Below are 14,408 nucleotides of genomic sequence, written 5' to 3' on the forward strand. Positions count from 1 at the left end.
CGTCCTCTTATTTTAACCCTTTGTACTGACTCCATGTTTCAAAAGCTTGAAGAACACTCACCGAAAACAGGTTGACAATTTATTCGTCGACAATGGTAAAAACAAGGCAAAAACAGACGACTGAGGGACAATTCTGGATCCAAAACAAGGCTACATGTTTCCGAGCCGAAAAAAATCTGTGTTATCTCATTGTCCAGTCTTTTTAAAGTCTTTGCTGAGGCGGCCCTTGTCGAAGGCGTTTCTGGGCGTTGCTTTTGGGTCATCCCCTCTGTGGCCGGTTTTGTGCGGCTTAGGTTTGTGCGCGGATTGGGACACCCGCTATCAACTTTGCTGTCCGGGCTGGTTGTACTCGTTTTAGGACAAAGAGCTTTGTCCTTGGAGTTTGCTGGGAGAGCTGATTGCCAGAGTTGGTGCGTCAATCTCGTGATAAGACGGCATTGTGTATCTCTTCTATTTCTTCTCATTAAACTATGGTGTTCTATTTATTTTATATTAGTAGTGTAGTCCTACCGTAAATATGAAAATGATACTATTTCCTGATTAATTATATTACGTGTGTTAGAGTAATGCAAACAGTTAGACGGTGCCTACGAGAACCTGTACCATATGTATGTGTTAGACTATATATGTGTTAGACTAATGCAAACAATTATATGGTGTGTGCGATGATGATATCCTTTCCCCTTCAATCCCCCTCACGAGCCCCGACAGGGGATCGTAAAAACATGGATGTGGCCTTAGAACTTAGCTTTATCAAGTGGTGGAAGAAATGTTGCAATTGATGAACAGTTTAAACAGGGATGTGCGAAATTTGCAAGTCCCCCTCAGGACTCCTGTTAAGTACTCTTTAAAACAATATGATACCGCCTCAAAGGGTTAATCCTTTGTTGTCTTTGGTCCCGTGGCTATAGGCATCAGCTCACAGTGCCCTCTTTGTACAGGTGCATTGAGACCGATTTTTCATGATCAATTAGACAGGCTACCAATCAAGTTAGTTGATGGATCTTAATAAAACTATATACACTTTATGTTGAACGTCATAAGTGTTATTGGTTAAATATACAAAGAAAAGTGCAAATATTTGTTGGTTCTATGGAAGATTTTCATAAATGTGCAACATGAGCGCTGCCTGCAAAAAGCCTTATCAAAATGCCTTTTCTTTTGAAGTGAACGGCATTTCTTAACCTGAAAAAAATAGAAATGCCAAAGGTTACACACAAAAACGCAAAACATTTCTACACAAACTGTGTTTCAGGTTAAGAACACCCTGTAAATGCTTAACAAACTGTTAACAAATACTTCACAAATCAACAATAAATCCTCTATAAACAGTTTACTAATGATCTATTAACTAGTAAAACGCATAGTTATTATAAAGTGTTTCCAAAAGTTCTTCCTTAACTTCTTTCTTTTCCTCTTTAAGAAAAAGGTTTGGCGCTATCTACTGTAAGTACTGACAATCATTTGGGGTGAGAGGTTTGAAGTATGCAGTCCAACAAAATCTGATTAATATACAAAATATGGATGTATGGGTTAGCATGTATGGGTTTCACAGTAGGGCTGTCCCAAATGACTAATTTTCTCCCGATTAGTCGGCCGACTATTTTTACGATTAGTCGACTAATAATTAATTATTTATTTTTTTTACTAATTTAGCGATGAAATTTTTGTTGACGCTTTTCAATTCACAAAAAACATATTGGAACACTCAAACTATTTATTAAAGTACAAATAAACACGTAAATAACAATAATAAATCACAAATAAACAATGAGTTCAAATGCTGATAGAATTAACTAGTGTAGCATCCCGATTGAAAAGATGGTCTCTTAAACTGATGGTTTACAACTTTTATTCCATCCTTGATGTAAACACACCGTAAGAGCTACGGTGCACACAAATAAAGCAACACAATTAGAAATTAACAAAAACTTTTCATCTTTTTCCTTTTAAACCTTATTTATATATCAATGAATTGCCTATATGAATTGCCTTTACCTTATTACCTTATCATTGACAATCTCTCCCTTGAGTGCACTGACTGTATATACTGTATATATTTATGACCTTTTAACCTTATATAATTTTCTATACATTAAAATAAACCATAACATGAAATAAACCTTTCAATTAGCATTAAGAACAATACTAATAGCACTTATAGACCCTACCCACCGACGTCACAAAATCACATGCTCGCTGTATGGTTCCGGCCACTTGTCCGTCATTTTGTGTCTGTATTATCAATGGTCTCAATTGATCGAGCAATTTATAATGCATTTCATGGAAGACCCGGTGCTTTCGGATGCCGTAAACTCACTTGATGCGTTGCATAAAAGGCGTTATGTGGAAAAGCTTCAGTTTATCCATTCGCCAGATCCATATTTGATGCCTAAATCGATGTTTTTCGACCCGCTGTCTCCGCCGTATTTGCCTGACATCTGCTAGCTACCCTGAACTGTACAACTATCTTGTCCACACAAAATCAGTTTGAAAAACTTTAAGAGCTTGGAGGCTTATAAATACTTCTTTGCTGGTTGGGTGAAACAGGTCCTCGTCCACGAAAATTCGGCAGGAATCTATCTTGTGCTTGGAAAGGTGAGTTACGAAATTTTCAATTCAAAATCTTTTGTTATTGCTAACATCCACTGTCAAGTCTAATGTACTTCATGTCGTTTGTCAATGGAGTTAGGGCTTTTAATGTTTATATGGTTTAGCGATAGCACTCTCATTACATACATACGTGTATGTTGTCGGCGATTAGCCTAGCAATGATCTTAATTGTGGTTGTCAGCCCAAAACCCTCTAAATATATATTAAATGCATCTTACCAGATATAAAATGACTACTACATAATCTGTGGTAATCGTTTGGAGCCCAGTTTTCTCGTCGAATTGCAGCAGCCCATCTCGCTCTCTTCTCTCCGGGTCTCTCGGAATCCGGTAGAACTTCAAGTCTCTCTGTCTTCTCCGTCTATCTTCTCTGTTATTGCAACCGACCGCCACATACCCCTTCACCATTTTGATTATTAATGTTAACGAGCAGAAAAACACGTCGTAAATAGGAGGAATGTACGTAGCCGTAACAGGGAAACATGATGTGTTGACGGACAATTGGGCGGCACCAGTCAGGAGGAAGGAGTTGTGACGTCACGTGGGTAGGGTCTATAGGCCCATTGTCAATGAAACATTATTATTTAGTAAGGCGACAGCACCCTCTGGTGTACAAAAAAAAAAAAAAAAAATTACAAACTGCGTGAAGGCGCTTGAGGTGTTTATTCACGGCCGACGCGCAGCCAAGCTTGGCACTGAAGAGACAGGACAGAAGAGTGTACTCTCCTTTGTTTCTTTGAAATAAGTCAATGTTTTGGACACTCTGGTGCGCTTTTTTTGGCTTTGTGCCGCTTTCCCCGCTTGCAAAAAGAGCATCCGACATTCTAACTTTCCACGCATATATTTTTTTAACCCTTCATTAACCGTCGACGGGATGTTGTGCTCGTCGATGGATTTACGTCATCGATGACGTCGACTATGTCGACGAGTCGGGACAGCTCTATTTCACAGTACATTGTGACGAAATGGTGGGCCAAAAATATGGGCCCCTTGGCATTATTTTTCTTAGGGCCCCCAAATGGCCGGGGCCGGCCCTGGTGAGGGCCACATAACTTTTTCCTTCTCTGATGAGGGGCCGGGTCAGTTTGTAACAGAAAAAGTGTGACGATTGCAGGAGTGCCTAAATGTAAAAATTTATTGTTTTTCAGAAAGCCATAATCAAATAACCCTTTCTGAATTCTTCACGGAACAAAAGTGAAAAAAAAAAAATAATAATAATTAGTGTTGTTCTGATCATGTTTTTTTGCTCCCGATCCGATCCCGATCGTTTTAGTTTGAGTATCTGCCGATCCCGATATTTCCCGATCCGATTGCTTTTTTTTGCTCCCGATTCAGTTCCAATCATTCCCGATAATTTTTCCCGATCATATACATTTTGGCAATGCATTAAGAAAAAAATGAATAAAACTCGGACGAATGTATACATTCACATCCACGGATAGAAAGACTTGTGACTGTATATTGTGACTAAATATTGCCATCTAGTGTATTTGTTGAGCTTTCAGTAAATTATACTGCAGTCATGCCCCAATGCATGATGGGAAGTGGAACCATGATGAGAAGTAAAACCATGACTGTGCGTCGTGCTACCAATGGCTATATCTTCTCTGCTTTGGGAAATAACTTAAAGTGTTAAGACAAAGATCAATTGCCACCTTGCTTCCCCACATTGCTTCCCATGAAATTTCTAATCATAGGGAGAGGGTTTGCAAGGTTTTAGCCGATAGAAGAAAGGCTCTAAAAGCTGCCAAAATTCACTCTACTCATTTTGCGCTGCCTTTTATTTCTCCATATGGGTAAAACGCTGACATTACAGATTGAGCGCGACAAGTCGTGCAGCGCATATAATAACAGCTTTTAATATTTTATTTTAATATAATAATTGCCGCCATTATCGGGATATTTTTAATAACCCTACATTAAGCCTAAATTAATGACTCTGGATGAGTGTAACATATTATGTCTGTAACGTTAAATACAGTTAGAAAATGATTTAATTAAAATATATATATATTAAAAAAAGGCAAGGCCAATATTTTTTTGCCGATTCCGATACTTTGAAAATGACGTGATCGGACCCGATCAATAACAATAATATAATATGATATAATATAATAATATAATAAGTAGGGCTGTCAAAATTATCGCGTTAACGGGCGGTAATTAATTTTTAAAATTAATCCCGTTAAAATATTTGACCCATTTAACGCACATGGCCCGCTCAAACAGATTAAAATGACAGCACATAGTAATGTCCACTTGTTACTTGTGTTTTTTGGTGTTTTTTCGCCCTCTGCTGGCGCTTGGGTGCGACTGATTTTATGGGTTGCAGCACCATCCATGAGCATTGTGTAATTATTGACATCAACAATGGCGAGCTACTAGTTTATTTTTTGTTTGTAAATGTTACAAATTTTCTTAAAACAAAAACATTTAGAGGGGTTTTAATATAAAATTTCTATAACTTGTACTAACATTTATCTTTTAAGAGCTACAAGTCTTTCTATCCATGGATGGCGTTAACAGAATGTTAATAATGTTAATGCCATCTTGTTGATTTAGTGTTATAATAAACAAATACAGTACTTATGTACCATATGTTGAATGTACGTATATATCAGTCTTGTGTCTTATCTTTCCATTCCAACAATAATTTACATAAAAATATGGCATCTTTCATAGATGGTTTGAATTGCGATTAATTACGATTAATTAATTTTTAAGCTGTGATTAACTCGATTAAAAATTTTAATCGTTTGACAGCCCTACATATTATACAATTCACTAGTTGATAGATTAATCGATTACTTAATCGCTTAATCGATTGCAGCCCTAGTTTATTGTAATTACAATTAAATCGTGGCTCAGTCCCATCTTCTGTACTTGCTTTAGTAGGGCTTTAATTCACTTGCTTAAAATGTCAATTGTTTTCCCACGATTTTCATACACAATTTTAATATAATTAGAATCAGTGTGGAGGAAATCAGTCTGGCTCAACCCGACTCCACGTTGATTCTGGCATGCGTCGAGTGAACGCAACGCTTCAGGAAGCGGTCACGTTCGCCTCTCATCGCTTTTAGCGCTGCCGAACATCTCCTCTGCCTTCCGATTCATTAAAGCACAGCAGTGGGCTGGGCAACTTTGCTAGTGTGCTGCATAACAACTCTGTGCACGCAGTGTCAATGAGATGATAAACACACTCGCGCTGCATAGGATTTTCAGCAAGAGAGAGGAACTCCAGGCGTTTTTTTGCCCGGAGCAGCTTGTCAGCATGAATTAGCTTTAATTATTATTTTTTTAATGTCCACATGACGTGAACTGTTTGTTACAGCAGAAAAGCACATGACATAGTCTCAGTTTTCAGCAATAAGGAAAGATGTACTTTTTCCTTTCTTTTACAATATTTGTAGCAATAAGGGAGCACTTCTTTGATTCTTTGCTAAGTATTACTGTTGCGCTGTTACAGTTCTAAAATCGGTATCGGGGAGTACCGTAATTTTCGCACTGTAAGGCACAACTGACTATAAGCCGCCACCCACCAAATTTAACACAACGACATTTGTTCATAGATAAGCCGCGCTGGACTATAAGATGCAGCTATCCTCACTGTATTATAGGATATTGTTTTCCGAAATTTCCGGGTTCGCAGTGAGTCAGCAACAGGCACACTTTTGCGAAATATACGATGTTTATTGATTAGATAAATGCAGAATAAATGAGATTTATCGATTACAATTCCACAAGAGCAAGCAAACAAACATCAAAACCAGCATAACAAGTGGCAACGATGACGCTAGATCTAGCTCGTCAATCCCAGAATCCCCGTGCTACCGTTACAGCAAGGCCGGCCCAGCCTATACACAGACTATGCAGCTGCTTAGGGCCCCTGACCACTAGGAGGCCACCAATCCGGCAACCTCATTTTATACGTTGTTAATAGAGCATCGCTAATAATGTGGCGCGCATTGCCGTTTATCCATGCAAACATCCATTTTCTTGTCATTAAATGTAATTTGGGGTGAGAAGTTTGAAGTATCTATATATTGCTATATAAGTATATATGGTTGGCCAAAAATATGGGCCCCTTGGCATTATTTTGCCCAAATGGCCTGGGCCGGCCCTGCGTTACAGCAAAGACGTTCCTTAGCAATGAAAATCGCTTACCGTGACAAATGAGCGGGGAGACAACGCTCCGGTAAAGCGGCGAAGGAACAAAGCCGAGCGATCCGTACGTGATCCTCCAGCGGATTTCACTGGTCGCCCGGAAATGTCCGGTTCTTGTAGGAACGCGCCCCGTGGGGGGGGGGGGGGGAATGCAAGTCCCGCCCCCAGGAGGCTTGCACCTTGTCCAATGACAAATATTAAAGCTACTTTTGGTTCAGCCCCATGAAAAAGGGCTTCTCACATGGTCAAAACAAGTTATCTCGTGAGATTCTCACCTAACTATGGAACCCAATCGCATAAAAAAACAATACTATGGTGCAAAACAAGTTAACTCGTGAGATTCCCTCCTAACTATTGAACCCAAGCGCATATAAAACAATACTATGGTGCAAAACAAGTTATCTTGTGACATTCCCTCCTAACTATGGAACCCAAGCGCGTAAAAAACAATAATGGCTGAAGATCCCTCTTTCTGTCTTTTCCCATCTTGTGAAACATGATAGGAGAAGATTAGGTGCTGTTTTGTTGGCAAAAGGGGGTTGTGCAAAGTATTAAAAGGACAAATGATTATTTCTTTATGTGGGATTTTTTCCCCACTGAATAAATGCACTTGTATTGGAGGTTGGATTTTTCTCTTTTTTTCCATTAAGGTCCCATATTATTTTGAAAAAAAAAAAAAATTATTAGAAGCTAAAAAACAATAATTATTATAAATCCAATAATTATGGCGGGCACTGTAGAATACCACATTTAACCCACTAGAGAGGAATAAAAAGCAGTCACTGTTGTTCTTTTCCCCCTATGGTATCAAACTCAATATTTTTTGACATTCTAGTGGCTCAGTTGTCATGGCAACCCAAAAAAAAACATCATGAAATGGAAATGAACAGCTCTCTTCAAGTTGTTTTATGATGCAATCAAGCAAACCGATCACACTCATCAGCGCTGTTATGGTCGGGCTACGTTGGATACAATGTTTTAAAAAAAAAAAAAAAAAGATAAGCAGAATATGAGCCTATTCATCCTTTGTTTTAAATCAGATCTTTTAGATATTGCTGCAGAGTACAGGGGAATGAAAAAGTATCAGAAACTTCTCACATTTCTGCACAAAATCACCATCAAAGTGATCTGATCTTTGTCAAAATCACACAGATGAAAAAAACGGTCTGCTTTAACTAAAACCATCCAAACATTTGTAGCTTTTTATATTTTAAGGAGGATAGAATGCCAACAATGACAGAAGGAGGAAAAATAAGTAAGTGAACCATCATATTTATTATTTTGAAACCATTCAGAAGTTGATTTACTTCTGTGTTTTGGATCATTGTCTTGTTGCAACATCCATCCTGTTTTTAGCTTCAACTGTCTGACAGACAACGTCAGGTTTTCCTCCAAAACATCCTGATAAACTTTTGATTTCATTCTTCCATTAATGATTGGAAGTTGTCCAGCCCCCGAGGTAGCAAAACAGCCCCAAATCATGATGCTCCCTCCACCGCGCTTCATGGTGGGGATGAGGTGTTGATGTTAGTGAGCTGTTCCATTTTTCCTCCACAGTTGACGTTGTGTGTTATTCCCAAACAATTCAACTTTAATTTAATCAGTCCACAAAACATTTTTCCAAAACTTTTGTGGAGTGTCCAAGTGCCTTTTTGCGAACATTAAACGAGCAACAATGTTTTTTAGACACCAGTGGCTTCCTCTGTGGAATGCTCTCATGAACACCATTCTTGGCCATAATTTTACATATAGTAGTTGATGTGTGCACATAGTGTATCACAAAAGTGAGTACACCCCTCACATTTCTGCAGATATTTAGGTATATCTTTTCATGGGACAACACTGACAAAACGACACTTTGACACAATGAAAAGTAATCTGTGTGCAGCTTATATAATAGAGTTAATTTATATTTCCCCCTCAAAATAACTCAAAATATAGCCATTAATATCTAAACCCTGGCAACAAAAGTGAGTAAATACGCACATCCCTAAATGTCCAAATTGAGTACTGCTTGTCATTTTCCCTCCAAAATGTCATGTGTCTCGTTAGAGGAGTGCTGTCGGCATTGCTGCAGAGATTGAAGAGGTGGGGGGTCAGCCTGTTAGTGTTCAGACCATATGCCGCACTCTACAGTGGGGCAAATAAGTATTTAGTCAACCACCAATTGTGCAAGTTCTCCTACTTGAAAAGATTAGAGAGTCCTGTAATTGTCAACATGGGTAAACCTCAATTATGAGAGACAGAATGTGGGGGAAAAAAATAGAAAATCACATTGATTTTTAAAGAATTTATTCGCAAATCATGGTGGAAAATAAGTATTTGCTCAATACCAAAACTTCATCTCAATACTTTGTTATGTACCCTTTGTTGGCAATAACGAAGGCCAAACGTTTTCTGTAACTCCTCAGTCTTCGCTTGGTGTAAAGAAATCAACTGTGGGATCAATTATTAGAAAATGGAAGACATACAAGACCACTGATAATCGATCTCGATCGATCTGTGGCTCCATGCAAGATCTCACCCCGTGGCGTCAAAATGATAACAAGAACGGTGAGCAAAAATCCCAGAACCACACGGGGGGACCTAGTGAAAGACCTACAGAGAGCTAGGACCACAGTAACAAAGGCTACTATCAGTAACACAATGCACCGCCAGGGACTCAAATCCTGCACTGCCAGACGTGTCCCCCTGCTGAAGAAAGTACACGTCCAGGCCCATCTATGGTTCGCTAGAGAGCATTTGGATGATCCAGGAGAGGACTGGGAGAATGTGTTATGGTCAGATGATACGAAAATAGAACTTTTTGGTAGAAAAACAGGTTCTCATGTTTGGAGGAGAAAGAATACCATACCCACTGTGAAGCATGGGGGTGGAAACATCATTCTTTGGGGCTGTTTTTCTGCAAAGGGACCAGGACGACTGATCTGTGTAAAGGAAAGAATGAATGGGGCCATGTATCGAGAGATTTTGAGTGAAAACCTCCTTCCGTCAGCAAGGGCATTGAAGATGAAACGTGGCTGGGTCTTTCGGCATGACAATGATCCCAAACACGCAGCCAGGGCAACAAAGGAGCATTTCAACGTCCTGGAGTGGCCTAGCCAGTCTCCAGATCTCAACCCCATTAAAAAAATCTGTGGAGGGAGTTCAAATTCCGTGTTGCCCAACGACAACCCCAAAACATTACTGCTCTCGAGGAGATCTGCATGGAGAAATGGGCCAAAATACCAGCAACAGTGTGTGAAACGCTTGTGAAACGTTACAGAAAACGTTTGGCCTCCGTTATTGCCAACAAAGGGTACATAACAAAGTATTGAGTTGAACTTTTGGCATTGACCAAATACTTATTTTCCACCATGATTTGAAAATAAATTCTTTAAAAATCAAACAATGTGATTTTCTGATTTTTTTTTCCACATTCTGTCTCTCATGGTTGAGGTTGACCCATGTTGACAATTACAGGCCTCTCTAATATTTTCAAGTGGGAGAACTTGCACAATTAGTATATGACTAAATACTTATTTGCCCCACTGTACATCAAATTGGTGTGCATGGCTGTCACCCCAGGAGGAAGCCTCTTCTGAAGACGGTACACAAGAAAGCTCGCGAACAGTTTGCTGAAGACATGTCATCAAAGCACATGGATTACCGGAACCATGTCCTATGGTCTGATGAGACGTGCGGGCTTTCTTGTGTACCGTCTTTGTGAGCACTGGTCCTCACGGGGAAACACAGTCTTCCTTAAAGAGCATACGACAGGAGAAAAAAAGTCTTAAATAGCATTATTATGTGAATTAGAATCATATTTTGAGACGATTCGACTATATACAACAATTTAGCAAAGCACAGATGACGAGAAATTAGTCTTTTAATCTGCCGGTTAGCCACACCTACCATTATAGGGCTCGAGCGTCCCCAGCAGGTGGATGACGTCAGCGGGAGACTGGGCTCATCGGTTTTACTATTCAGCCCATTGAGGGGGAATTAGTCAGAATGAGGAAAACGCGACGAAGAGAGCCGCAAAATGTCATTGTTTCAGTCTCTCTACTCCATTATTTTTACAGGATATTCTTTTATCCAAGTATTTTCCCCAATAGCTAAATAAATGGCTTGAGAAGGACCAGTCAGCCCGTCGACGGGGAACTATTCGCGACGAAGAGATCTGCAAAATGTCATTGTTTCTGTCTCTTTACTTCAATATTTTTACAGGATATTCTTTTTATCCAAGTATTTTCCCCAATTGCTAAATAAATGGCATGGTCATGACAAATAACAGTCTTGTGCTAAATGGAATATAAAATAATAAAAATGCACTTATTCAGGACGACATGGCAAAATTACTCCATAATGGTCAAAAACTGTCCACTTCACCTTTACTGTCGCAACTCCCAAACGATATTTTATGCCACCTAAATTGGACATACGTCATTTCCCCTCCCCCGGCTTCGGAGAATGTAAACAAACCAAGAGGCGTGACAGCTAGCCGACATGCTAACCCGAACCGAGTGATGTTTCAAAGTCTTCGAAGCGGAAAATCACTCATAACTAGCCCGGATTATTTGACATTACGACTGGGTTGTCGATTGTCTTCGCGGATCGTCAAACCGCCCGGTGGAGAGCAATTTACAGTTCCTTCCCCGGAGGAGGGCGGCTGCAGCTAACGTGCAGCTAACGTGCAGCTAATGTGCATGAGGAGAGCTTTTTACATGCTTATCAGTGATCAAATGTAAGTCGTCCTTTATTAAAAGAAAGTTTGTATGTAGTGTTTACTTTGTAATCGCTGTATTCGTATTTGACATAATACAAAACAAGATGTTTACTCACTTCCTCGTAAATCCAATGGTCCCACAGTAGTAGGGCTTGGCCAATATCCACGGTGAATGGGAACCTTTTGAAACTCCAAAAAGGCGCACACGCCTCTCCCTCATAAAGCAAATTTTTCTGCAGCTGTTTGGCTGGCGTGATGCGAAAAATAAACGTATTAATCCGCAAAATAAACTGTATCCTTAGTCCTCATACACAACAGTAGGCTGTATAGTTAAGAGGAGTCCGTCTCCCGTACACGTCACAGCGCCCTCCTCCTCAATGCAAGACCGAAGCCGGAAGTCACTCATTTTCATGGCGTGGGTTTAAAAAAACTAAATAAATATAGCGATCGCTTCCACACACATTCAAGCGGTCCATATCATTCAGGAGCATAAAATACCGCGTGTATTATGAAATAAACATGCTTTTTCGTGTCACATGCACTTTAAGGCAAAACACTACAGCGTTTGTCCACCGGTATCGCTAAAATCAACCAAAACTGAAAAGTTACCAAGATTTGCATTAAACCATGAACTGATTCCCCCTCTAAAACCTGAACCTTCGTTTAAAAGCCTAATCCTAGTCTTGAACTCTAAACCATGGTTAAAAACCTGACTTATATCATGATGTGAAATTTTAGCGCTTATTGAAAAGTCAAACCCTGACTTATAAAACCCTAATTCTGAGTTAAGGGGACACTTTGGAACCTTTAAACATGGCTTGAAACCCTCATTTAAAACCTTAACAGGCTGTTGTGCTTTCAATTGACCTTTCACGACAATCCGTTCTGCTGATTCAACAACCACGGCAAAAAAATCCTGACGAAGGACCTTTTCAGGCGTCAGACTTTTTGCGGTGTTCAAGAATAAATTGGACGACTCATTCCTGAGTTTTTTTTTTTCTTACTTAAACTTGGAAGGAAGCTTTTGATGTGCCTTGCATTTGGCATGCGAATGCTGTGGACTGGCGGCGCCCTAACAAGGTGTGCGCTTTGATCACACGGAGCACCGTATAAAGGCCCAAACACGGCCGCTTTGATATTCAATTTGTTGCCTAATGAGCTCGTTATAGCTGCCTTGTACAGCAGGTCTTGAGTGTTTCAAACAACAACCTAAATATTATGCATCCCAATGCGGGGCACGGACGATTCAATTCGATGCGGGCAACAAGCCGAATCGATTCAGCGCATTTTAAAATATATAAGTACGTTAAAAAATCTTCCCTGCGCAATTCCGGTGATCCATAGGATTTGGTTTCCCCATTAGTATTATTATTCTCATGTTTCATTTTTTACACACCGCATAACTCTGGTCAAGTTTCCCACCAACCTCGTAGAAGCCCAAAATGTCTCCAGATGTCTGCTTTCAATGTCTTAGGTGCATCAATGATCTTTCTCGCTCCCTCTTTCTCCTCTTCAGCCATTGTTATGTTATGTCCTATCTCTCAGAGGTTAGATCTTGTAGCCAAACCCAAATAAGGGTCGGGTCAGGTCGGGCCCAAAATTGTAAGCATTCATGTTCGGGTCGGGTCGGGCCGCCACGCCGGACTAATAAATTATAAAAATAAAAAAAAAAACTGGGATAAATCCGAGAGCAGGCTCTCTGTATTGTGCATTTGCTTGTGCATGCACATGAACGCCGTGGCCCGCATGTTTTTTTTTTTATATTAAACTTTCCCAGCGTTATTTCGTTGTGTAAATGCTTTTATAATGATCATAAAAATATGTAGACTATTTAGACATTAAGAAAACGTTTTTTTTTCTGCCAACTGAGAATTCGTTATGAAGGACACTTATTAATGCACACAAACGCAACACAAATATGATCCTTTTGAATCTTCTCCTCTGTGTGTCTGCAAAACCGCATGTTTTTTTTTTTTTTTTTATATTAAACTTTCCCGGCGTTATTTGGTTGTGTAAATGCGTTTATAATGATCATAAAAATATGTAGACTGTTTAAACATTAAGAAAACGTTTTTTTCTGCCAACTGAGAATTCGTTATGAAGGACACTTTTATTTATGCACACAAAGACAACAGAAATGGGATCCTTTTGAATCCTCTCCTCTGTGTGACTGCAAAACCGCATGTTTTTTTTTTCTAATATTAAACTTTGCCAGCGTTATTTCGTTGTGTAAATGCTTTTATAATGATCATAAAAATATGTAGACTATTTAAACATTAAGAAAACTTGTATTTTTTCTGCCAACTCAAAGAAATAAAAATAAATTGCTGCTGCTGCGTTTTTTTTTTTCCGTGTCACTCCAACAACAACAACAACAAAAAATCGGGTTTTTCGGGCTGAGCCTGCAAATCTAGTTAATTGATCGGGCTCGGGCCGGGCTTCAATACCAGCCGGCAGTGTCGGGTCAGGCTGGATTTTTTAGGCCCGATCTAACCTCTATTGCACATATATAGTGGGCTAGGCCTACATTTTACTTTTGTTCTACATTGCAATTTAGTTGATGTTTTATTTGCAACTGAACTGATCCCTGGATTGATATTGCGATAAAGATGCTGCTGCTTTACAATATTTTCTTTGTTGTTTTCTTTAATATTTACTTGAATATTTTTATTGATGGGTCGTTGTGACTTAAATACAGTGACTGTTATTACTGATTTTGCACAGGAGTTCAGATGTTGCACTGTGTGAAAGGCTGCTACTGTGTGTAAAAAAAAAAAAAATTTTTTTTAAAAGAGAGAAAGCCCTGATCTCATTCAAAGCACTAATTAAATGCTGTGATCTGTTTTTTTTTTTCAATATATATATATATCTGAAAGTATTTTCATTTGACTTCAACCAGGAGTGACACAAGAGCCAATAAAAAG

At 39.3% G+C, this 14,408-nt stretch overlaps 1 protein-coding gene across 2 annotated transcripts in view; it reads left to right on the forward strand.

Moving 5' to 3' along the window:
• The window catches only part of htr4 (5-hydroxytryptamine receptor 4), a 197,369-nt gene that overhangs the window by 102,211 nt on the left and 80,750 nt on the right, over positions 1 to 14,408 (forward strand). The window lies entirely within an intron of this gene.

Source organism: Corythoichthys intestinalis, chromosome 11 (assembly GCF_030265065.1).
Source record: "Corythoichthys intestinalis isolate RoL2023-P3 chromosome 11, ASM3026506v1, whole genome shotgun sequence".
NCBI lineage: Eukaryota > Metazoa > Chordata > Actinopteri > Syngnathiformes > Syngnathidae > Corythoichthys > Corythoichthys intestinalis.